Below are 25,916 nucleotides of genomic sequence, written 5' to 3'. Positions count from 1 at the left end.
GGGAACATGGCAGGCCTCGAAACTAGACATGAAAGGCCTCTAAATAACAGTAATAATAGGTATTTTAAAAGTCTGTCTTTAAGGCTTGAGTGGATTCTGTGTGCCGTATTTACGCCTTTTTAATTCTTGAACAATAGCTGTGGGGGTTTCTTTTCCTGCAGCACACCAGCGGGGTTAAACATTATTTCTGTAACAGCCTTTTGTTTCCAGCTCCCATGGAGAGAGGGGGGAAAAATTGAGATAAAGAAGTGTTATTAAAATTGTGACACACGGCTCTGGGAGTATGTTAAGGATAGAAGGAGCCAGGACGTCAGGAAAAAAATAATGAAATGCAAAAATCACCCAGACTGACAATTGGGAGCCTATGTAGCAGCTTAGCCTGTTGGTCCAAGGCTATTTGTCATAATCAGCGGCACTTTTCTCATTAGCAAAAAGCCATTACCAGTGGACTTTATCAGCAGCTGTGAGTTATCAAGGGGCACACAGCAATCCTAGCGTGTAGTCGTGGGGTTCAGCCAGGGTCCGGCTGCTTTAATAAGCCGCCAACTCTTTCCCCAAGTTCCCAGTCAGGTGTCACTGCCATTCCTGGTGAGTGCGGTCTGTTAACCACCTCCCTCCTGTGCCTTCCTGCTCCCCCAGACCCAGGGCAAAGCATCTTCCCTTCTCTTTGCTTTCCCTTTCCCTCCCCAGCAGCTTGGGGAATAAATAAGCTGAGCACGGTCTCCACTCCTTGCCAGGATCAGTCCTTCTCTTCTCCTCCCTCCTTGTCTTCCACACCTCTGTGCTAGCTCTGCCCACTGGGGCTTGTACAGTCTTCTTGCACAAACCGAGATGTTCTTCTCTTTCTAGCTCTTTCTTCACCATTTGCTTTCCATAGTGGACAAAGCCCTTATTTGCTCATTCCCCTTCCACCTACAGTGCCGACTGCTTGGATGTGTCATCCCATTCCTGTAGGTCAGCAGCAAAGTTTGTGTTTTGAAGGAGTGTCTCCAAACCTGCTGTAACGTGCTGTGACTTTTCTGATGCTGACTTGGCTGTGACTGAGCTCAGGGTGAGATTTTTCTCTCTGTATCTTGTTCTGTCCACCCTGTGGGATGGATGGTCCCACCATGCCTTCTTAAGGCATATTTAGTCATTCCTTTCCTCTGTTATAACTAACCCCTGTGTTCTTTTCCCTATAGTTGTGGGGGATCAGGGCAAAAAAAATATCTCATGCTGTGTTGTCCCCCTGACAGAGCATATTGAGCAGAGATGAGTTCGGCATGTGCCTGTGGCAGGTCCTGAGTGATGGAGCGAGCAGCCCCCAGGATGGGAGATCTGGAGTTGAGCCAGTCTTGGGACTGCCTGAGCACACAAGTGTGTGCAGTGCTGCCTGGACAGAGACACATCCAAGGAAAGAAGACAGTGTATTCAACAACTATTCAACAACTCCTCAAGGTACATCCAATGTGTAATTTTATTCTCAGGGAAAACTTTTTTTTTTTTTTTTTTCCCCAGTTGTGAACAAAATCCAGTTGGGGGACAAATGCAAATGTCTTACTTCTTAAGCTGCCAGTGGGATCTCCCTCTGAATGGGAGGAAAATCAAAGCAATTAAGAATAAGTGCCAACTTATTTCCAGCCTCTTCACCTTTTTCACTGTGTCTGGAGGGGCACTTTTACCATGTTTTAGGAAAACAACAAATAGTAGCTCAGAGAATGCACTGAGGGTTGAACATGTGTGTTTGTGTATGGGTGATGGTACTCAACGTACTGCTCCACTGGAGCCTACTGGAATCATTACAGGTCATGAACTGAAGAAGGATTTGAGTGGGTCCAAAATCTAATGAAGTCAGTGAAAAAGCTCTCATTGACTTCAAGAGGATTTGGCAGAGGTGTTAATTGAGGGACAAATTTAATCTTGCACAGAGCTAAAAATTGTGCTGGCACAGACGCCTGCACCTGAAACAGGTAAGAAAATGTGAGACATTTTAGACTGATTTAAGAAAACCCATATTTTCCACCCTTTGATTAAATTGGCTTTAAACACAGACATATTAGATCAAATTTATGCACAAGCCAACCTAAATTATTGATGCTCATTACAGATGAGATAACATCTTGAGTGACCACGGGTGCCAGTAATTTCACCTTGTGTTGGAATTTGCCATCTTAATACCTGCACTGGAGATGGCCCACCTGCAGAATTGTTGGAGAGGCACTTCCAGGGCATGGATTATCAAACCTGTTGCAGGCACTTATGAATTGTGCCACAGATGTGCCCATTGCCCTCCTTAGGCCATAACAAGAGCAAATGAATGACTCGGTTATTGACTGAAATGGTGTGGGCAGCTCCATTCACTCAGAAGCATCTTGCCTTGCCTGACTCCCACTGTGCCTCTCCTGCATCAACAGAAATAAAAACCCAGCAAAAATCTTGGACCTTGATTAAATAAAACACTTGTTTAGCTTGAAACATAGTAATAATCTTCTGATGTTATGTGTTAAACTTATCCCATATGGAGGTTTTATTGAGCCAAGGCAGTGCCAGAATATGTTGCATGGAATATTCATAAAAAAGGACATTTATAACAAGGTTATAGCATTATGATATTTATTTATTTATTTACCTAGAACTATTATGCAAGTTGGAAATCCACTCATTACCTTCTGCATTGTGAACCTGTATTTCAGATATGCTGTAGGAAATTTTTACCCTTGTTGACTGTGTTACAGGTGGATAAGTGTCTCATTTGGTTTGGAAGAATGCTAAAAACGTCACTAGGTTCTGACTTTGTGGAACTGGACTGAAAAAGCAGTCTGTCTTCACTCTCTCTAATTATTCTTTTTATTTTATTTAACTTCTATTATTATTTTTTTTTTCAGATGTCATCCAGGAGACCGTGTTATGAACCAGGAGCCTAAACAAAGAATAACTAGATTGCCTCAGTCTGAAAAAAGCTTATAATTAAAGCCAAAGGAAAGTCTGCAGAGGTCTCTGTGTTGCTTTATGGGGGGGACATGGGATGATAGTGCCTGGTATGATGAGAGCAGCTCTAAACACATGGATGCCATTGAGACATCAAGCCTCTGTTGGCTCCCAGGAGAGGGGGAAGGAGATATCCAAAGAGACACCACACAGTGGCTCTGAATATATTAAAGAGGAAATTCTTCCTTCCCTCCTTTCAGATATCTTAAACAAGCATCTAAAATGAAAAAGTAACTGCTATGGTTTATATATATAAACTGCACCGCAATAGAATGTAATATAACTACACCATACTCCTTTAAGAGTACTGTTGCTTGAAAACAGATCTTGCAACAACTTGAGCTCCAGGAAACCACACCAAAACAGAGGCAGGATGACTACTGGGCTAGTGAGAAAGGAGTGCCAGGGATCAGAGTATCATGGATTTACTTCCCCTAGTATTATCTATACAGACATAAAATCTTGAATTTTGACTTTTTTCATGCTTTTGTTTTTAACAGGTAAGTCACTGATGATATGCATATATCACATATATACATTATCTAAGGTGATAGGAAGAAAGCTGGCTGTTCATAGTTTGGAAAAGTTGTCAATTTATTTACACGGTGAAGAGCTGAGTTATAAGCCTCTGAAACACACACAAATCAATTTTGGCTCAGCAAGGAACACCGAATGCCCATTGACTTCTGCAGCGGGGGTGAGTGGTTCAGGCAGGAGGAAGGGAAGTGGGCCCCAAGTGTAAAATGCAAATTCTAGCAGATTGCCTACACTGAAGGGAAGATCAAGGGCAAAAACTGTTTTTTGTTTGTTTGCTTGCTTTTTCCTGCTTCTTATTGTGTGTCTTTTTTTTTTCCTTAGAGGTGTTTAGTGAAAACACAATGGAATTGACCTCAGAATCTTTTTTACCTCTGATATATTTTAAGTTTTGCTATATGAAAGAGCATGATATGTGCTGCTTTTAATATCAGATGTTTTAAAACTCATTTAGGGCACGGCACTCTGTCTAATATTTTCTACCCTTCAGGTCCATGCAGTTTTGTACCTCAGGAAGTTGTCTAATGCAGATTTTCATATCCTAGAAAATGTAAGAAGTGCCTGTAGGAAAACTCCTTGTATGGTTTCAATAAAATAATAATAAGCTTACCTTTTAGATGTTTATAAGAAAGAAACTGATCATTACATGATGTTTCTGTAAACTTGATTTCTTTATTGTAGCAGAGCACAGAAAATAAATAGTGTTATTATTTATCTTGCACATAAGTCCACTTCAAGACAGACAAATGCATCCTGTAACTGATTAGAAACAGGACCATAATCTCAGCTGTGAGAATGAGCAAAGGAAATGTTCTCATGAGACAGAAGCAGAGGGACAGAACTGGAGGGGAAAATCACTCACTTTTCTTGATCAATTGTTGTCAAAAAAGAGAGAAAGAATGATCATATCACATATATTCTTTTGGACAGAATTATAACCAAAGAGTTGTGATACTGGAGTTATTAAGTATTTCAGATAATGCCCATTGAACCTAAAACCCATTTTATTCTCTTCCAATGTCTGTTTCTCCATCTTTTTTTTTTTTTCTGAAGATTAATAGAATTCTCCATAGAGTAGGAAAGCAGCTCACCTTTTGCTTGAGCTCAAGCACAGCAATCAGTAATAATTTTATTACCATTATTTTGTTTAGACAGCTTGTGCAAAAGAATGCTTAACTTGGATAGATGTAAGTGGAGAAAGAATGATAATCCTAGATATCACTATAAAATAAGATGAAAATGGTCTGAGCAATGGCAATGATATTTTTAGCATTAGGGCTTAGAAATGTCAGTATACCATTTAGAGTATCATTTAGGGTTATTATTTAGGGTTTAGAAATATCAGTAGAATAGAAGCAGGAAGGAATATATTATGTAATGCTGCAGAAAATGTAAAAGTCTACTTCTTGTTTTGGGAAAATAATGCCATAGAGATGTAGGATAGCATTGCCCTGTTCTGCTCCCAATTCAGCAATTAACTTTGTGACTTAAACCTGTATTTCAGTGCTTTACTGCTTTGGAGCTTTGTAATACTCACCAGAAGTAAATACTTACTGATGCTTTGCCATTGATTATCCAAGAGTGGAATTGCACCAGTGAGTCAGCAACACAGCTAATGACACAATTCCTGCCCAGGTGTATTGTGGACCTTGCTGTGCTTTGCCCATGTCGGACATAAATGAGAAGTAGCCTCTATGTGAAGTTAAGGGGTGTCAATTAAAGAGGCCTGTGCAAATTAAGTGTGGCTATGGAGTGCTCAATTTCAGATGTGGGATGAACAGAATTAGCATAGCAGACCCTATTAAAAAGTGCATCAGTATGGGTCTTGGGAATGAATTCTTCCATTGTAGCAAGGTAGTCCATTATCCTAAAAACGCACCAGAAATTAAGAAAGTCTTGAACAGAACTCAGATTTGAAAATTTAGCCCGTCTCCAGAGAAGTCATTGGCATGTAATTCCTTATGTGATCTGCAGGTCAGGCTACAGAACCCAATAGTTTTCTTTATGAAATACAAACCCTTACATAAAAAAATACACATTTTTTTGTTTGTTTTGTTTTTATGGAAAGATGCTGGACAGTGCTGCTGCTTTTTTCGGAACTGTTGAAGCTTCTGAAGGCTGTGTGTGTGTGTACATGTGTGTTCATGTGCATGCTGCAAGCATTTTGAGCAACAATACTAGTTTTGAAAGACAAATATTAATGGACAAACCTGCTCTTTGTAATTTACTCTGCACATCTTGAATATCAAGAAATTTTTAGAGACTTAGCTTTTGTGACAGAGCTGAACCCATATGAGATCCCTGTTTATAAGAATGACTGAGTGATACAGAGAGTTTAAGTGACAGTTCATTCTCTTTTAAACCTCCCCTCAGCCAGTCTCAATTTGCAGAAGGAGATGGAAGGGGAAACAGGGAATGAAGTACTGTATAAAGACAAAAATCACAGATTGTGAGATGGAAAAGACCCATTAGACCATCTAGTCTGTTCTCGTACTGGTCAGGATATAGATTCTGGGAAGAGGATGCACAATGGGGTGAACAGCGACAAGATTTTCAATAGTGAAGATGAGAACAGGAAAAGAATTGCTAACAGATTAAAAAGTGATGATGAAGGATGGAGAAGTGCAGGTGTAATGGGAGGCTGTCCCTTCTTGGCATTGTTCTCACCTTTCTCTGCCTCCCTCTGCCACATCAGTACAATAAAAGTATCTGGAAGAAGAGATGATAAGAAAAATGTTCCCAGTAATTTTTGTCAATGTTTGTACAAGTGTTGTACCTGTAATATTTAAAACATTACAAAGCAACATGCCTTTGCCACCCTTCACGGCTATCAGTGCTTCAAACTTAGATCGTCTTTCAAGTTACTTTCCTCTGAGCCCTATATTCTTGCTCTTGACTTCAGAAAGCATCTTTTTTTTAGACTAGATGTTGAAAGAAGATCAACTATGAGATGAGAAGACAAAGGAGGGAAAAAACAATGATATGCTTCCCATCCTTTGACTTGATCTATAATTAAGTTTGTGTGAAATTCTCTCATTTGCCTATCATGTCCTCTTTCTGTTTACTTCTCATTAGCTGCATCTCCTTATTTCCCATATTTAACCTTGTTTCTGTAAAATCCTGTTCTGTATGCAGTGTTTCTTCATGTGCTTATGTTCAGCAGATTTTTTGTCACAATTTTTGGACAACACTGACTAATTTGATATGGTCACAGAAATTTCTGACAAGTTTTACGAAAACAAGTAGCAAGGAAGTGAGTAACCTTCTGTGGGATGGCTCCTCCTATACATAAGGAGGAGATGGACTCAGGAGATTTTCTGGAAAGCACATTTCATGACTCCCACAACGTGCAGAAATCAGTGTTGAATTTTATGCCTAAACTCATCTTCCAGCAGCACATAAGAGCTTTTGTTTCTAGGTGACCTTAAATGTTACAAGTTTTATCACACTTCCTTTGCTAACATCTCTTACAACTTCAGGTTACTTCTAAACTCATATTCCTGTTCTGATTTATATCATCAGAAAAGTATCTCTGAGTAAGCAGAAAAAATCTAACAGTTCAAAGCTTTCTGCCTTACCCTAAAGTAATTGACCCAGTTCTTAGTCAAGCAAGTAGCATGGTTGCTCCTCCTGCCCATAGGTGTGATAATGAGAAATTTTTGCAGTTTATCGATTATGATTGCATTTTAGTGTGGATAGGCTTGCTTATTTATTTATTTTCCCCTGGAATGAGCAAACTTGAGAAAGAAAACAGGAAACTGCTTAACCAGTGGTGAGTAAATGCAGCCTTCCAGAGGAAACAGTTCAGCAGGGTGCAGAAAGCTTGGCATGATATATTAAATCCTCTCTCTTGCCAGAGAAAGCAAGGAGACTTCAGCAACGTGCTGGTTGGGACCACAGGAAAATAGATAAGTTTTGAACCGTTCACTGGAGGTTAATGGGCTTGGGTGCTGGCAGCCTGGTTGGAGGAATGCCGAAATAAAACCCATTCCTCCGAAAATCCCTCACTGCTGCTCTGCAGGTGACCAAATGCAGGACATGGTGGCATCAGCACGTGCTCCCATCTTGCTTGTCACAACGGTATGCAGAAAGAAGTGTGCCAGTGAGACAAAAGCCTTATGGTAAATTTAAAAGTCTGGGTAAATGTATAAAGGAACTTCCCCAAAATGGCTACTAGAGCCTCCTCCATTGAAGTTAATGGGAATCTGTCAGTAGACAGCTACTTTCACTGAAGTTTCAGTGTTATGTGGTTTAATTATTTTATTTCTGTTCACATTGAATTTCAGAGTCTAATGGAATTGAGGCAAACAAATAAAAAGGCCAAGGCTGAATTTAACTGATTATTTTTCTTTCAAAATGGAGCTATCATTTCCATTGCAAAAAAAAAGGGGGGAAAAAGTATCTGGCTATGACAGGGTTAATAGTAAAGACTGTTTTTTTTTTTTTTTTTCATCGTTTTGAAATGGCTCCATGGTTCGAGAATGACTCTTTGCTTCCCCTCTTAATCTGTATTTTACGAGTGAGAAGCTTTGCATTATGCAAATCGTTAGATAGGAACAGGTGACATTTCAGCAAAGAACATGATCAGCGGCCCGGGCCTGGATTGGGCTGCTGATTTATACATTAGTATTTGTCACAAGGATCGCAAGTACTTCAGTCTACATTCTGCAATTTGCTTTTCTATTTTTTCCTCCCCACAATCCTTAAGGTGGAAACTTCATCAAAGTATGTAAAATGCACTAGTCGGACCAAAGGGAGCTTCTTTTGGTCTGGAATCTGGGGTGAAACGGCATGGCCTTGTTTTGGGGGCCATTTCCTGGTGTTAATTGGCATGCTGTTAATTGGCTTGCTGCAAGTTCAGGACCAAGCTGAACACATTCACACAACTCCAGAGCCAGATCTTCTGCTCTGATAGCCCATTGGCCCTATTGCAAAATGGGGCCCATCGTCAGAAGGACAAGCTAGGCTTTTGTTTAAACTTTGTGAATGGCGTAAATAGCAGACATCTTCGAAGGGGAAAATGTGTCACAGTGCAACTGTCTATTTACAGACCCTTTTTCTTTTTTTCCCCCATGGACCTTCTCTAATGGCAGGCAGGCTCAATACAGATTGATTTGTATGCCATGAGATACGTTTTGGACTGTAAATTATTTCTGGAAAAAAATACTGGAAAAAAGAAGGGGATTTACTGCCACTGAATTTAACACCAGGAACAGTTGATTTTCTTCCTTTCATCTTCTAGTCCTCTGAAGCATTTTGATTTTTACTTTTACAGTGGCTTTGCTCCTCCCCTGTTAAAACTTAAAACTGTGACAGTATCTTAAATCGGGGAGCAGGAGAGGTTATTAAATGGCCAAAGAGTCATTCAAATACCAGCTAAACAATGCTGTTCACAGCAGTTTGCCCATGCTCTGCAGCTAAGGATGGGGAGGCATCTTTGGAATGAAAGGCACAGTGGTTTTGTGCTGTCCATCACCCCTGCCTTTTGTGAGAGGCACAACAACGTGGCAATTATGAGTGCCATCTTTGCCAGATCCAAAATGGAAGCAAATTCAACCCAAAACAGACTGTTCACACAATTTCATGAGAGTCTTCATCACAAATTTAATCTATTGTTCTCCTTTTAGGTTGTCTTGCTGCCCAAAGGCATTGTGACTGTACCTGCCCTATGGCACAGCCCCCAGCCCCTGATGCTATGGGGGTATGGGCTCCCCGGAGTGCGATGGAGGTGTCACTGGTAACACACTTGCTACAAAGAGGAGAAGAAATGGGAAGGCAGTTGCATCTCTTTCCCCATCTGGTGATTCTGGCGGTGTCTCCCTGTCACTGCCTGTGCCTGTCCCACGCAGGGACCCACCTTGACTGTGCATCCGCTATCGTGGCTTTTTGTTCTCAGCACTCCACCAAGGCTCTGTGGATGGCTCCTGTAAAGATAATAAAGAAGTGACTGGGCTATGGGAATCTCTGCTCCAGTCTACAAACAAAGGCTGCACTGTCTGGTGTCCCTGAATTGGGCAGGAGCCAGGCAACAGGAGCTGATGTTTCTTTTCATCACTCCAAACCTCTCTAGGGTAACACCTGGGCAACAACAAACTCTCTTTCTTGAGGGCTACGTACTCATGAAGCTGGTGTGTGTTCTTGCTCTCCTATTTGCTAGTCTGATCTTTTGGCTATTTCTTTCATGTACACAAGCACAAAAGCAATTTTTCTCTCCAATGCTTTAGGCCCTGGACATCTTACCTCTGTTACAAAGGAAGCATATTCGTTGACATGATCAATTGTGGTTCAGTTCTTGCCATATCCTTATAGCTTTAATGGTTCTTTTATTTTAAAACTTGAATGAGAAGCTACACTTATAGCTTCAGAAATATTTGTATTAACACACAATGCCATATTTTCCCATTTTTCTCTGCTTTCAACTCTTATGGATTGTAAAATGGCACAAAAATAACTCATCCCATCCCTTTTCTATAAGACTCTCAGGTTTGTTGACAATACCCTGTCCATGAAGGTTGTGTTTCCCTGGTCTTTGGATACGTTTCTATTTACAAATATCTCTTTTTAAGATCTAGTTTAGAAAAAGCAGCATCGATTAGGTATAACATTCAGCATATGGCATATACCTACCTGCAGTATAGGCCACTAATCCTTCAGTGTGATATTTTATTTTGAGTAGCCTGATTTTTAGCTGGAATAATGGGTCATATCCCCTCTTAATGTGATTCCTTAGCTCTTTAAGGTAACTTTAGCAAAGAAAAGATGTTCTTCTGAGAATGGCACTAGCCCATAATTCATTAATGTCAGGAATCATTACCATTTCTTAATGTCATTGCAATTAAGCTTTAGTTAATCCAGATGTTCTCAGCTGTGGTCATGGCAATGCCTTTGACAGAAGCCTGTTGTTAGCGGTGATTCTCCCAGTGCTGTGGCCAGCTGCCTGAAGGCTCCCAGGGATGACCTGCATGCACTCATGGCTGCTGTCCTCCATCTGAAACATGCCCAGATACACAGTGCCGCTGTGCCTGTTGTAAACCTGGGAAGGTTGTTAGCACAGACTCCCATGCCAGGGCATCAAAGCTGGTGTAGGGTCTAGAGAACAAGTCTTATAAGGAGCGGCTGCGGGAGCTGAGGCTGTTTAGCCTAGAGAAAAGGAGGCTCAGGGGAGACCTTGTCACACTCTACAATTACCTTAAAGCAGGCTATAGTGAGGCAATATCGAGGTAGGGATCTGTCCCTTCTCCCAAGCACTAGTGATAATACAAGAGGAAATGGCCTTAAGCTGTACCAGGGGAGGTTTAGGTTGGGTATTAGGAAAAATTCCTTCACTGAAAGGGCTGTGAAGTATTAGAACAGGCTGCCCAGAGAAGTGCTTGAATCACCATCCCTGGAGGTCTTCAAAAAAAAAAACATGCAGATGTAGAGCTTAGTGACATGGTTTAATGCTGGACTTGGCAGTGCTAGGTTAAAGGTTGGACTAGGTGATCTTAGAGGTTTTTTCCAACCTAAATGATTCTATGATTCTATTCTACGAGTGTAGAGGTGGTACTGATTTTATAGGTACTTAAAGAGAGTTGCCTCTCTGATAAACTTAAAATGGAAGTAAAAGAGAAAAAGAGAAGCAAGAATATATTATAAAACTCAAGGCACTGAGATGCAGACCAAAGTATCTTTCCCAACAGAACCAAAACTTTGTCTGTGTTCTTCAGCCTCTTGCTATAACCACAGCGGGGAATCCTCAATTTCTTGCTAAAAGGGACTGGCAACTGAAGCATTTATGGCGTCTGTGGATTTTTAAAGAAATGGGTAAACCACATATGTTGGGTCCATTTGTATTCTTTCAGATGAGTAAAAGTCAGGCCAAATTAAGCAAGAAGTTTTTCACTGGTATAAATTTAATTCCCATAGATGTTCCCACTACAGGATTCTTTTAAAGAGCTCTTTTAATTCACTACCTGATTACCTAAGACAAGATGGATTTACGTGCTAAGGAACATTAAGATATGCACAGCAAGGTGCAGTGACCCATTTGATAGTTGTTTTTTTCTTGATAGGTTCTTCTACACTGGCATATACTTGTAGTGCAGCTCCTACCACACTATGTGAAGACATGTATCTTGCAGTTGCCCTGCTTCTGGTCAGCACTGTTGACTGGGTTGGAGACAGGGTTATCTATCCCCAGTCATTTAAGAGCATAGGGGAGTTGTCTTTTCATGGATGAATACAATAAAAGTGTTTATGACTGTTACCTACAGGATATTGGTAATAGAAGGCAGAATGAGAAAAGGTTGTCATTTGTCAATCTTAATCTGGGGCAGTAGGTGGTGGAGGGCACTGCCTATATATTTGGGGTTGTACTGTCTGCCCAAAGGAATGATGTTAACTTAATTGAAACCACCAATTGCTTTCTCAGAACTGTGGATTTCTTATTATCTTAACACTAAACAACAGATCAGGCCTTTTTTCCTCAGAAAACCTGTGAATTATAAAAAAATAGCCAGCAACTTTGGTCCAAATATCAAATCTGTAACACAGCTTAAAATAAGGAGAAAATACAGGATGGCTAATGACAGGGACCTGTTGATTCCCTTGACTTCATTTAGTGATGAGAGTGCTCAGCGATTCTTCTGAGGCTTAGTGTGAACTCTGGGTGTTTTTCTATTGTCAATTTTCCATTTGCTTGTCTACTAATACAGATTACTTATACTGTAAAGTGAATCATTGCTTTTGGATAGTTCATTTATCTAGGTTTGGGTTGTATTATGTTTTTTTCAGCCTTGATATTGTTGAGTTGTCTATAAAACTTATGGCTTTATCCAAAGGTGTTTATTTGAAAATATTCTTTATTTGAATATATTCTTTATAGAAATTTAGGATTTGTCTTATTCATTGGGAGGGTACAAAAACATTATTCCAGTTACTGGTTGGGATTAGAGCCTGCTAAATGCTATAATTTCCTTAGAATGTTAAAGTTCCCTGATAATCCACTCAGAATTTTCCATATTTAAATTTTTAAAGTGAAAAATATTGCTGAATAAACAAAAGAAATTTTGGCAGGTGGCTATGAAGTTGTTTATTTTTAAAGGCAGTGTATTCAGAATGATCCTACTCCATTGCTCTTACTGTACCTGCCTACTTAAGATTGTTTTACGTTGGCAATACTTTTATTACTTACTGCACATTCATGTGAAGACTGCACGACGTATAGTTGGCAACACAAGATCAAACAATTCTTTGAATAAATGGATAGATGCTTGCCTTTTAAAGTCAAGATACATCCTGATGCATTACATCACAACAGAGAACAGCATCAGGAATCAAAGCCATCTTGAAGAACTGGAGGACTGTGGGGCAGGTGGAAAGCCTTACCCAAGACAAGTGGGGAAACAGTGCCATGCAACTTCTAAAACTTGGCTGGATCAGGTGGGTCTTGGTTTTTAAGGGGTTGCCCAAACATCCCTCAGAACAACAACAAAGTGGTATTTGAGAGTAAAGGTTTAAATATGTGTTTCCAGGAGTGTTCATAATCCCAATGTGACCCTTAAATCATAGTATTATAAATTCATTAATGTCCCAGAAAGTATGGAGTTATAATTCTGAACTGGCTTATTTTTCCTTGGCAGAGGTTGCTGAAGACACATTTTATAGCAGAAGTTCTTGTAACTCATGAATTGTTATACAGATTCCACCTTAAATGGATTTTATCAGACTGTGCACTGGTAAGCTCATGCTAATATTGGCTCCAATAAAGAACAAATCAGTGCCCAACTCGACTCGTCTTATCGCACAGTCAAAACTGATGGCTGAAGAAGTCATAAAGATCCCATTTAATCTCTCGCCTATCTATCACTGTGAATGTCTTTATCCTCTTTGTGCAGTGGTAATATCTGCTCATTATGAAAGCAAAATAGATCTGGCATGAATAAAAGCGGAATGAAGTGCTCACTTTGATTTTGACAGCATGATCAGTGGAAGCAGTAATCTGTGAGAATCAAAAGGGCTAAATTATTCCATAACAGTAATTTGAGGGAACAGCTCAGAGCATACACATCTGCTTTCATATATTGTGACGTGCACTGATAAAACATCCTTCCCAATTTACTCTCTCTGTGCTTGACTAATCTGCAACAGCTCTCACAATGTCTAATCATGCCATCAAAAAGGAGAAGAAGTTCAATTGAGACTCAAATGAAAGAAGATTGGAAAACTATCCTCAATTGAAATTACATTTGTAAATGAGCCATAGTTTTTCTGTTCAGAGTGCGTTATGGTAAATCTGCCTGAAGAAGTAGTTATGCTGAAGAACAGCAACGTGTATCTAGATTGCATTTATTCCATTACTGCTCAAGTAAAATTATGGCAGCTTGGAAACCCTGGGGCATGTTTTCAAAACTGATATGCCAAATTCATAGTCAAGATTCCTGTAGTATAATTATAGCATCTCTGGCCAGCTGAAAGATTCCCAATACATATAAATTACACAGCCAGGTTACAGTTATAAGGATTTTATTTTTAAACATTCCTGTTATGGGAGATTTCTCCATTTATTTGTAGGCTGGGCCATGACTATACAATAATGGACTTTTCTTACTTTCTTCGTTTGCTCATGGCATTTTTTGGAGCTAGTTAACCAGGCCACTGATGTACGTAAAGCACAAAAACTAAGCTCACTTTGAAGCTGATATTAAGGGTGTAACCCTGCTGATCTGCACAGACTAAACCATAACCTAAAGCCTGTTTGGGCTGGAGTAGAATATACGCTATCTGAATTGCAAGTGAAACAGTCTCATTAAAGACCCTGTATTCACCCTCTGGTTGTTGACATGCTTTCTAACACACAGTAAAAATCTGTTCTTCTTAAAATGTGTGGGCCTTCTCTCTGATCTTTGCTGATTCAAGTCTGTCCAGCTGCACTCCAGCCTATGAAGATACATCTCACCTTAAGAAGTTTTCTACTTCCCTTAAAGGATCTGCTCCCAGAGACATATGACTTTATCAACCCAGGCACTGTATTTTGTTATCATTTTGATTGTACTCATATGTTAATGAATTTCTTAAGGCTGGCAATACTTGAGTGAACCCCTGCTGGTGAAAGCAGTAATGAGTCTCTCCCATATGCCTGTTTTCCTGGTACAGCCAAAGAAATGGTGATTGCCTCCTTCGTAGACTTGTCATCAGGTTCAGTGATGCAGCTCCCTGTATTATGCATTTGTACAATGAAGGTGTACCTATAGATCTGAAAGGGCACTGGTATTCAAATGATATTGCCGTCAACTCTCCAATGTTGCCTGCTGTTCTGTTACATGTTTTGGGAAATTTGAAAATATTAACCAACAGGGTACGTTCATCCTAGGAAAGCACAGCTGGACACCATTCTACAAATGTTTAAGTCTTGGTGAAACCTATAGTGATCTTACTTGCATGATAAGTACATGGACTGGCAGCTGCTACTGTTACTGAAGTTGTTGCAAGAGTAGGATTAATTAGAAAAACATTTCAGTAAATATTTATTCCTGTTTTTAATCATCTTTTGCTCATTTTTAGCTTGTTATCTGCAAACACTCTAGTAAATATTTAGGACTGGCTTTACCATTATAAGCCTGACTAGTCAGGATTTTTATTTTTTTTATATATGCAAAACAGAAAAATAAGTCTCTGAAAAACTGAAGTAGGTATTGGAAAGTTTTGAGTTTACTAAGATACTTTTTATTTTTGAAAAATAAAATCAAGTGCTTATTTTGAATAATTCATTAGATTTTAATCTGAACTGAAATATTTTTTTTGGGCATGTCTCTTTAGAGAAGATGTACTAGTGGTCTACGGAGATTATATTTCAGGTCTTTCTTGTTTCCAGTGCTACTATTGGCTTTACTACATATCTTAGGATAAACCATATTGTCTTTTCACCTTTAAACCTATGTGATGCATCAGGATAGACCTGTGACCATGACAAATGATGGAGAATGTGGTTGACCAAAGACACATGTCAGATATTCATAGAACTCTTCTGGTGACTTACTGCCCATCCCTTGTTACTTCCTGTAGATTCACTACATCTACAATTAGGCTTACAGCCCTCATACGTAGATATGAATGTTTTAGTGGTCAAAATCTTTAGCAATACTTTTGCATGATGACTAAATAGCAAGGCCTGCAATTCTGGCAAAAGAAAGAACATAGATTGAAATTGATTTTCAAGTATGCACATTTGACCAGTTATGTTGGGAATGTGCATTCATTAAGTCAGTGAACAGATATAGCACCACATGGCAAAAAGTAAAACTACTTGTAGCTTACACCATCTGTCCATCACTACTTAGTAAAAAGGTTTGATGAGTAAAGAAATTAAAGGTATCCTAGCATTTTGCATATACTATGGAATTATACAAATTTTTGAACAACAAAAACAGTTGACTGACTACTGCTTTGCTTTTGGATATTCTGGCATGAGTTCCATAATTTTAGTGAGTTTTGTTGTGAATTTTTGACCATCCATGTGAAATACACAGTACCGTATGGGTAAGCATTGTATATATTTTGATTCACCTCGATTTAGAAAATACTACTTCATGCATAAAAGGAAGTTGGATTAGTGTAGAAGTTTTGTAAAAAAGCTATTTTTAAAGTTCAATTGTAATGACAACTGTGTAAATGCACTGTTTCAGAGTATACATGAGCATGCAGCAGCCAAAACAGTATAAAGATGATTTGCCTTACTGGTTGGTACATCTTGTGGCAAAAGTTATGCATAATTAGACTTGATTGCTCAAGTACTTCTGCCCACACCCAACTTTGCCCATATGATTAGCCCCATTAATTTCAAGAGAAGTAATTACACCCATGCCTGTCAGTGTTCAAGAAGCATTTGGATAATGCCCTCAATAATATTCTTTGACTTTTGGTTAGGCCTAAGTGCTCAGGCAGTTGAACTAGATGATCTTTGAAGGTCTCTTCCAACTGAACTGACCCATTGTATTGTATTGTATTCTGTTCTATTCTATTCTATTCTATTCTATTCTATTCTATTCTATTCTATTCTTTTTATTTACTTTTGTGTCCAAGTATTAGCAGGATCAGGACCTAAAATATCAAGATTTTTGAGGAAAGGTCATGGTTTTGTATGTTTCTGTTCCAGTTTAAACACATTTTCAGAAGGAAAAAAAATAAAAAAAAAAGAAGAAGAAGAAGGAGAAAGGGTGATTTTAACCTATATACATAAATTCTCCAAGTTGTCAACATCTCTTTTTCTGGACTGGTTAGAAATTTAATTTTCTATTGCCTTATTCACGTCCAAGGTTTCACAATGTGCTGTGTATATCAAGAGTTAGCTTAGCACATTGTTTTTTCTCTGCCAAAGGCCTACAAAGAGACTTTAGGGATAAATGAGCCTGTTATGGCGTTTAACAGTATTGTGATGCATAGCAAACAACAGACTACAAACTGTTTTGGGTATAGCACCCGTGTTCATTCCTAATTTTCTCTGTGGAGAGTCAGATTCTGGGTTGAAGTGGTAAACAAATGGGTTTGTGACTCTTGGCTTGGAGAGTAAGGAAAGAAAACCAAATATATGCTGATAAAGCCCTGGCTTCTTTTCCTATCTACCCTTCATAATGTTTTAGACTCAGCCTCCCTTGCTGGCTACTGGTGGCTCCTGATCTCACCTCTAGAAATTGTCTTTCTCTGCTGGTTTGGCTGTAACCATTTCACGACAGACCCCTGGAGTGCTTCTGACACTCCTGTAGTAACAGCTGGGAACTGCAGGCTTTCTAAAAATCGCTGTACTGCTGTTGTGCTCTTTTCATCCCTTGTGCATCATCACAGCTTAAGACAAAATTTGATTCTGATGAACACTGTAATGTGTTTATTTGCATTACAGCATCCAGCCACTAATTGTCGCAGTGCTATACACAATTACAGGCAGAGAGTAGACGGGTAAAAAAATGGCAGCTGAAGCACAAGCCTTGACTTTTGTAGAAACCTATGTGTCTGTGTTTGTATTCTGTACTTTTCTGAAATATCTCCCACTGATTCTGTATTTCTGTTTGCAAGATACGCTTAGTATAACTGAGGAGTTTCTGATTTTCTCTTTCTCAGACAGTATAAGAATACATTTTTGTACTGGTACATAGGCCTTGTAAAAAATAATGATTGCGTTCAGAGATGAAGATACTGACCTCTCACGGTGGTAGTGAACATATGTCAGAAGATATTTTGCACCAAAACCATTTGTAGTTTTTCTTCAACAAGCCTGAGGAGCACCAGATTGTCAATGTCGGCTCTCTATTTCCAGTTCTGATGGAAACTAGTGATGGTATTTTGCATTTTCATGTCAGCTGCAGCTGATTTGGAGCCATTTCTACATCCTATAATGAACAGTTCTCCACCTGCAGGCTGAGTATCTGTGGAACCACAAGAAATAGTTAAGCATTCTCAGAAGTTTGCCTGGGTGGGTTTAGGGTGTTTGGGCCCTGTTTTTTTTTTTGGCATGTTGTCCCAGACAGTCAAGGGGACAGGCAGGGAATTGTATTAATTCAGTAGGCAGCCCATAAGAGTGGCTGAGCATACTGGTGTATCCAAAATCCTGTCCCTCATTCTAGCAAAGCCTTTACGTACGTACAACTGCAACCCCTAAACCTTTTGCTGAAGGTGAATGCTTGCATCCATGCTTTGAAAGTACAGCAGGAAGGAATGATGTGCCCTCATACACGTGAGGCTGGGGGAGATTGAGGTGCTGGCCCCTCCTTGGCCTGAAAGAATTCAGACCAATGTCTGCCTCTCTGGGCTGTGCTGAGAAAGGAGCGAGGAAGAAGCTTGTGCATGAAACTGGTAATTCACTGGGAAGAGCAGAACTGAGGGGGAGGGAGGACACAGCTCCGAAGGCAGCACGGGGGAAAAAAGTCATAATCCATGAGGTACAGATGAAGCCCCGGTCTCCACACCAAGCCTATGTGGTTCCTAGGGCCTTGCCTCGGCCACCCTGGGTAGGAAGCAGCGTGAAGGCCCAGCCAGGCTTCGGCTGCTCTGGTTGTGCTGGTAGAGCCCCTGGTGGAGATTCAAGATTGTGTTAACTGAGAGATTTCCTGGCAGGGCAGCTCTGCTATCAGCACAGGCAGCCCAGCTCAAGCTGCTGCAAGTGCTCTTTTGCAGGTACATCAGCGCTCACAGATGTAGCTCTGTTAAATAGGAACAGGGTGGGGACCATGATTTTCTTCAAACTCTGGTCGCAAAACATGTTAAGGGATGCCCTGGTCTGAAAGTCAGCCTTGAGCCATGCTTAGGTCTGAAACAAGCTTGAATGCTGGCCTGTGCTTTCATGCCTTTATAATACTGCTAAATGCCATGGTGCAGTAGAGTTCGTATTTGGTGGAGCATTTGTGCAGCACTCCGCTTTACTTTACAAACATCTTTTATGTAAATCAAGTGTTAATTATCCCTGCTCTCTATTTTGTGTTGAATATCATTTTTTTAATTACAGGCTTCATCCCAGGTTAAGCCTGCATGCCTGTTGTTGAGCCAATTATCATAAATTCCCCTGTAACAATTAACAATATTGGTACAGAGCTGCATGTATTTTAAATGTTATAATTATGCTCAGCTCTTTTGTTAATTGGCCTATCTGACTCTTTACTTTTTATGCTGCTCATCTGCTCATTACCGCAGCCATTTAATTCAATTAGCACCTTAATTAGAAGAACAGCCATGTCCAATGTCGTAGGACTTGTCAGAGTACGCGGCTTGATTAGCAAAGACAAACACACCATGCAAATCAGGCTGTAACATTTGGGGGCGGCAGGAATGGAAGGCAGCCAGCTGGTGAAGTGGAAAAGGAGCGTGTCTTCATCCCCCAAAGCTTCGCCAGGAGGGAGAAAATAAAGAAGGCATCAGACTGAGGAAAGAATAAAATAATTTACAATTCCACGAGTTAAGGCATCACTTAACATGAATGGTGTGTAACTCCTGAGGACGGTGTCACTACTAAATTATCTCCTACTCCCCAGTGCTCTTAAAAAAAAAAAAAAAGGCAGAAAGTGAGACAGATGTATAAAAATAATACAGTAATCTCCTACCATATCATATGTCCTTTTCAGAGGAGAAAGCCAAACCCCAAAGTCTGGTTACAGAGGGAGAGAGAGGAACAAAAAGAAACACCCTGATCCTGGGCTTTGGTGTAAATCCGCACGGCTCCACTCATCAATGCCAAGAGAGGAGTGGGCCCAGGGTATTTTAAAATCACCCATTTGACCCAGGCCTACCCATTTAAGACAGCAGCTCTGTGGAGGAAAGACACGTAAGGCTGTAGGAACTGTATTTAAAAAAAAAAAAAAAAAAGCTTCATTTTCCAAGAGCGATTTAAGTCTCAGTTTTGTTTTGTGCCAGTCTATTTAAATCTTTATTCCCTGCCTATTAATTCTCCTAATTAGAATTAAATGAAGCATGCTAAATTGCTAGATTAACCAATAATTAAGCAGGCAAAGCACTAACGTTTAATACACACAGGCAGTTCTTTCTCTTCTGTGATAGCACCGTGTCATGCCTGCTCATTTTATTTAAAAGGAATTAAGAGGCTTGTCTTCTGCGATCAACACCCCCCACCCCCCCAATGTTAACTTACATCAAATAAAGACTTTCCCAAAAGTGGATCAGTTTCAGGTTAGTTATCAAGAAACTCTTGATTTTATTTTTTTAATTCCTTATCTGTGAGTCCTCATGAAACCTATTTGAATCAGTTGGCTCAGGAAATCCAACAGCTGTACATATATTTAGCAGATAGTAGATTTTAATTAAAATGATATATAGTTTGTGTGTTGCTCTTTTTTTTCTTTTTTTTTTTTTTCTCTCTTTGTTCCTTTTCTTATTTCTGCTCACATAATGAGGTTCTACACTTATTTTCAGAGGACAGCAGCCCTGCTCCTCATCTCCTGTGTCCCCCTCCTTCCAATATTAATTTTGGATATTTACACATTACTTTGTGGCATATCCCTTTTTTCTGGGATCTCTCAAAACTGTGCAGTTCTCTTTGTGTGAATGAGAGACTGTGCAGACCATGTAAATTGGTAGATTCAGTCACCTTCAGTCTTGGTGATTTTGAAGGTTATTGTGGGGGTGTGTAAGTGCTGGCAGAGCTGGGGTCGGTAGCAGGATTGGAGATCCAGGAGTGCTGGTGCTTCTGACGAAGGTGCTTGTTGATATATGTGCCCAGAGCATCTAACTCCTTCGTGTACAGAGGGCAGCAAAGACTCATGATAGGGATTTCATAAAGCTGCTCAGTTCCATGGTAACTGAACACATATGGTCTTGTCTTTTATTCCTTTGACTTAAGCTGCTAGCCAAAATTTGGAGTATTTTTGGTTGTTGCCCCCCTAGGAATTGAAAAAAATGTGATGGAGTCAGCTGTTTCTCTAGGTATGTCTACACTGTATTTTGCAGACAGGTCCAAATTTATTTTTGCCTGTGTCTTTTGCCAATCTGCCTTTGAAAAGGAAGCTGTGTAGCTGTATTAGCGAGCCGTGACTTCTGTTTTGAAACTGCTTTGCAGCTGTTTGGCTTGCATCACCGATGGGGTAACTCTGCCTTTGATGAAATCATGTAACAGAAAAAGCCAGCCCAGAAGACCTCTTTCCCAGAGATACCAGACAAGAGGCTATGTGTCCGCTAGCAGCCCCAAGTCTCTTGTGGCCAGCACTTTGCCCCAAAAGGGATTTCTAAGAGGGCTGTTTCAACAATACAATTGGAATGATGTAATGTCTAGCTGCAGCTGAAAGAGGACAATCTCTGTCTTGTTTCTTCCTACTCCAGGTGATCCTACCCCTTTTGGTATTTGTGTGAGCATCTTCTGAGATGGTTTTCTTTGCTAGGCCAGAGGAAAACCAATAAAACAACAAAAAACCACTTTTTTCTGCTGGCTTAGCAAATTATAACTGCATACCATATGGCCAAATGAATACATGAGGGCTGGAGTAGGATCTGCAGCTGGTGAAAGTGGGCACTAATGAGACTCCCTCTTTTGATGCTAGTAAATCAGCAGATTAGCCCAGGTATCACCAAACTGCAGTCTCCTCAGACACATCCCGGAGTAAAATCACTGATAATGAAAGAGAATAGGTTTTATTTTATTTCTTCTCTTCAAGTGAGTCCTGCTAGGTTCAGTGAAAATTAAGCATCATCACTGAAGGGGCACCATCAAAACAGCCTGACTTTTTTCAGGAACTCAATTCAGACTCCTTAAGAACATCAATAATTTTAAAGATCTTGTTCCCAGTTTGTACAACATTTTCTGACCAGCAGCTTCACGTTAGGGTAGTTTCTTGTCCTGTTCTATGTCCATTTCTAGCCAGCCAGGGCTGCACCAGGCATTTAAGTTTTGGAGTTTAAGCTATGCAGTTACTACCATCTGGCTAGGTTTTCTCTTTCTGTCTCTCACATGCTCCACATTTTGTGGCATTGAACTTGCTATACATGCAAGAAGAATGGAAAAATGGCCTAAACTTCTTTAAGGACAATGCCAATGTATGTATTGCACTATAAGCAAATATTCAGGGGTTTGCTGAAGACAATTTCTATAGTCTCAACACAAACCAAGTTTGAACCTATACAGATTTAAGTTGAAAATAAAATGAAAGTAAAACAATAGCTCAGAGGCATCACGCCCACTAAGAATTTGGCCTGGTTTTGCAGTTCCTTGTGCAGATAACCCCACTGAGCTCTACAGCCCCAAAGGCAAACGTGGAAAAGAATGATATTTGCCCTCTGGATCCTTAATGCCAAAAAAGCAAGGTGAGATGGTGGGGCCTTGGAAGTCAAGGTAATGTGAGACATGAGAGAATTGCTTCGTTTCTGCCAGGGGACCAGCTTGAACAGGCTGGGTTTTAATTTTCAGCTGTCCCATGGTATGAACCATGTGGCCCCTGCAGTACATGCTGAGGACAGCGGAGTCTGCCTTCCCTTTTCGGCTGGCTGGCTGATTGATTCATTCCTCTTCTTTTTCTTTTTTTTTTCTTTTTTTTTCTTTTTCAAACCAAGCTTCTTACATGCTTTGGTGAACATCGTAGTCAGTCTGTAGTACCTCTGTCGATTCTGTGGTGTCTGTGCACATGTGTACTTGCACATGTATTGCACTTCATCTGCTTGATGCAATAATATCCTGGGGGAATGTGCAGGCTGTAAACTTCTTCATAACATCCTGTTCCTGCAACTTGAAGATATTGACTCTGAAGGGAAACAATGGCATGAATAAAATAAAAATAAAAAAAGTTAATTATCCTTTGTGTTTGTAATTTAATTAAAGATGCAGTAAAGTTTTACTGTTTTTCCAGGTGATGATGTTTAGGGCTCTGAAAAGCTATTTGTGCTGGTGAGATTAAAGTGCATTTTAAAATGTTCCCCGAGCACTTTCACATTTGTTGATAGATTTTTAAATTAAACTTTAAATTGTAATCTAAATTACCTCCAACAATTCATGGCCCCTGTAATGAACTCCCACCATTCCTGCTGTCATCCGACTATGATATACTGTAAATGGTAACTGCTCAGGGTTTTACTGAATAGTGCTTTAGTATTACTGCACTATATTAGTTGTGTACAACTCTCAAATAGAAATCAAAGCACAACACAGGTTTGGTTTAGCATAGTAACTTTATTATTTGATAGTCTTTAGTCTTAGAGAACACTTCTACTGTTAGTCATTTGGGATCTCATAGAATGCACTTCCAAATAATTTTTTAGGCATTCCTGTCAAGGTAAAAGTATTTGCATTTTGCCAGCCAATGAGCTTTTGGACATTAATCCTTAATGGGTAAAATAAAACTAATTGGGGAATATGAGTTCAAGTGCTCATTCGCAAAGTGACCATGGCTCATTGGCCCCTGAGGCACAGTTAGAAAAAATACTTCCACAAATGATTGATGTACATTCAAAGGGGATGAGAAGATTGCAGTGGGATACTGGAAATAACTCACCATGGGCTGGCTGCTCCATGATTTGATGTAGGCATGCCGAGACCAAGTGGTTTCCAAGGAACTGTGTTCAGAGCAGAGTCTAACTTGCAGATCAGTGATTGCCCTGATAGGTGACATTGCCTGAGGCTCATGGACCAGTTCCTGGGAGTAAAAGAAAGAGAATCCAAATGTAAGTTGGCCTAGCATCCATTGGGAAGTCTCAAGGATCTCTGAACATTTACACAGGTGGAAAATTGGAAGAAAAATCTATTCCTACAAAAGACTAGAGAAAAGCAAAAAAATCCTAGGAGAAAATAAGCTGACCAAAGACTGCTTGCTGAGAAGGGTGCCCTGTTAGATTTCAGCAGTCTTTCCCATGAGGACTTGTTGACATAAGGTTATATCTTGCTGTTGAAAAGCTCTTGATGGACTTCCAGCTTCACTGCATAAACTGTACAGACCTCAGCTCTTGGCCTCCATGAATTCCCTCTTATAATTACTTATTATGTGAAGTGAAAACTGGTTCGTTTGGTTTAATTTGATTCCTTAGCTCTCCTTCTATGAGAAACGTGAATAATATTTGTGCTTCCTGTTCTCCTTTGCCATGCTGTTCATCATTCAATGTGTCAACAGCCATGCTGGTAATTGTGGTCATTAGGTTCATTGCTTTCCCCGTTCCAACATTCTGTACTCTTCTCCTTCAAATCCTTCCTTCCTTAAATCCCTCACTGTTATGCTGCTGACGGAAAATAATAGTGTCTATGGTGCCAGCATGCTGCAGTCACTGCCTGTCAGGCTGAGCAGCACTGTGTATGGGTTTCTTTTTATTCCCTCCCCATCTGCATCTTACCATCTGTCTCTTGTCTACCAATGGTAGATTGTGCCAAACTAACCTGATAGCTTCCTTTGATAAGATAACTGATTTTCTAGTCAAAGGAAATGCATTAGATAGCATCTATCTGGGCTTCAGGAACGCATTTGATATGGGGTAATGATTAGTTAAACTGGAGATGGGAATAAGCAGAAGGATTAGAAAGTGGGTCAGGAGCCTGCTAACACTGGGACGAAACTGCGAAATGCTGAGATGGGAAGTGCTGGCCTGAAAGACAGTCACTACAGCCATGTAAGAATTGCTTCTGGGCTGGGCCTTGTCGAATATTTTCACCTGTGGCTGTGGCAGAAAGAAAAAAGGAAGGAAAAGGGTTATGGTGATACCTGATGATGAACCAAAACTAGGGGCTAGCTATAGTCTGGAGGAGGATTAGCGTATGACAGAGGAAGAACTTGATAACTTTTGTACTCAATATAGCAGTAAAATTGTACAAAAGAGAAGGTCATGGCTAGAGACTGGAAATAAAGGTGTCCGTACAGTCTGGGAATGACTGAGAGGTAAAATGAGGCTGTGGTGTTGGTCATAGCTGCCTAGGCATCAGAAGTAAGATGCAGGTCTTGAAAAGCAGATAGTGTTGTAGAATTATTCAGGAAAAAAAAAATCCTGAGAGACCTAAAGAAGGATAATTGAGGATCTGGAGCTCACCTTAGCCCATTAATGTAAACACCTTGGTGGGAGTTGAAGCTGAAGACCTACTGTGGCACATTAATATATTTGGGTGGAAAACCAGACAATAGAGTAGAGCTTCCACTTAGACCGCAAGCTGTTCTGTGCAGTGACTGCCTGCCTTTTTGTCCCACATGCTCCAATTTCTGGCAACAGCTTGGAGGAGTAACACAAATACCAAAAGCACCACTGAGGTGCAACCTACCCCAGGCTCCCTCCAACAGTGCCCACCAGGCCAAGAAAGAAAGTCTAAGTGGGAGGGGAAGAGAAAAGAGAAACTTAATTGGAAGTAATATGGCAGTGAACACTAAGGCATGCTCACCCGACAGCTTTTTGTTAAGATGTCTTCTGTTGGGTTTCCATTTGTTTACAAACAATATGACAACCCATGAAACAGAGCTATGAAATGAAGTGGTAAAAAATACTTCTTATCCATGTCCTGTTCAGCTTATATTTTACATTATCTCTTTGCCTCTTCCCCTTCCATTTGTCTTCTGAAAAGATACAACAACAACAAAAAAAGGAAAAAAAAAACATGTTATGTGACAAAAACCATAAGAGAAGGAGATCTCTAGAAAAGACAAGAAAGATTCTGTAGGTATTTGATATTGATCTGCATGACTGCGGTTAAATATTAGCACTAGATAAAAGTGTTGTAGCCTATTTCTAATGGATCAAAAACTGTTTGACCTACACAATGGAAAAAGTAGCTGCAAACAGGGAAACTGTATTCAAGAGGGTGCGTTTCTCTGTCCCAAATTATTCAATATATTCAAATATATTCAATATATATTGAATTGAATATGTATATTCAATCAATATATTCAAATTAAATATATTCAGTATATTTAAATATATCGCTGAGAAAATGGCAGTGTTTTATGCCCCTTTCAAAAAACAGCAATAAAAAAAAAAGAAAGATTTCA

General features: G+C 39.9%; 2 long non-coding RNA genes across 2 annotated transcripts; one reads left to right on the top strand and one right to left on the bottom strand.

Moving 5' to 3' along the window:
• On the top strand, positions 1-13,611 carry LOC310899355. The gene is made up of 4 exons (XR_014584230.1): positions 1-1,051; positions 1,236-1,437; positions 2,865-3,467; positions 9,129-13,611. It is a non-coding gene; the product is annotated as an uncharacterized lncRNA (long non-coding RNA).
• A 6,505-nt stretch (positions 13,612-20,116) lies between these two features.
• On the bottom strand, positions 20,117-25,710 carry LOC310898495. Its single transcript, XR_014583342.1, has 3 exons — positions 25,313-25,710; positions 23,454-23,594; positions 20,117-22,706 (listed from the first exon to the last, which is right to left on the bottom strand). It is a non-coding gene; the product is annotated as an uncharacterized lncRNA (long non-coding RNA).
• Between the last annotated feature and the right edge of the window lie 206 nt (positions 25,711-25,916).

This window comes from Anser anser, assembly GCF_964211835.1.
Source record: "Anser anser genome assembly, chromosome: 4".
Lineage (NCBI taxonomy): Eukaryota > Metazoa > Chordata > Aves > Anseriformes > Anatidae > Anser > Anser anser.
The sequence above is the reverse complement of the archived record's forward strand: the minus strand, read 5'-3'. Positions and strand labels throughout refer to the sequence as shown.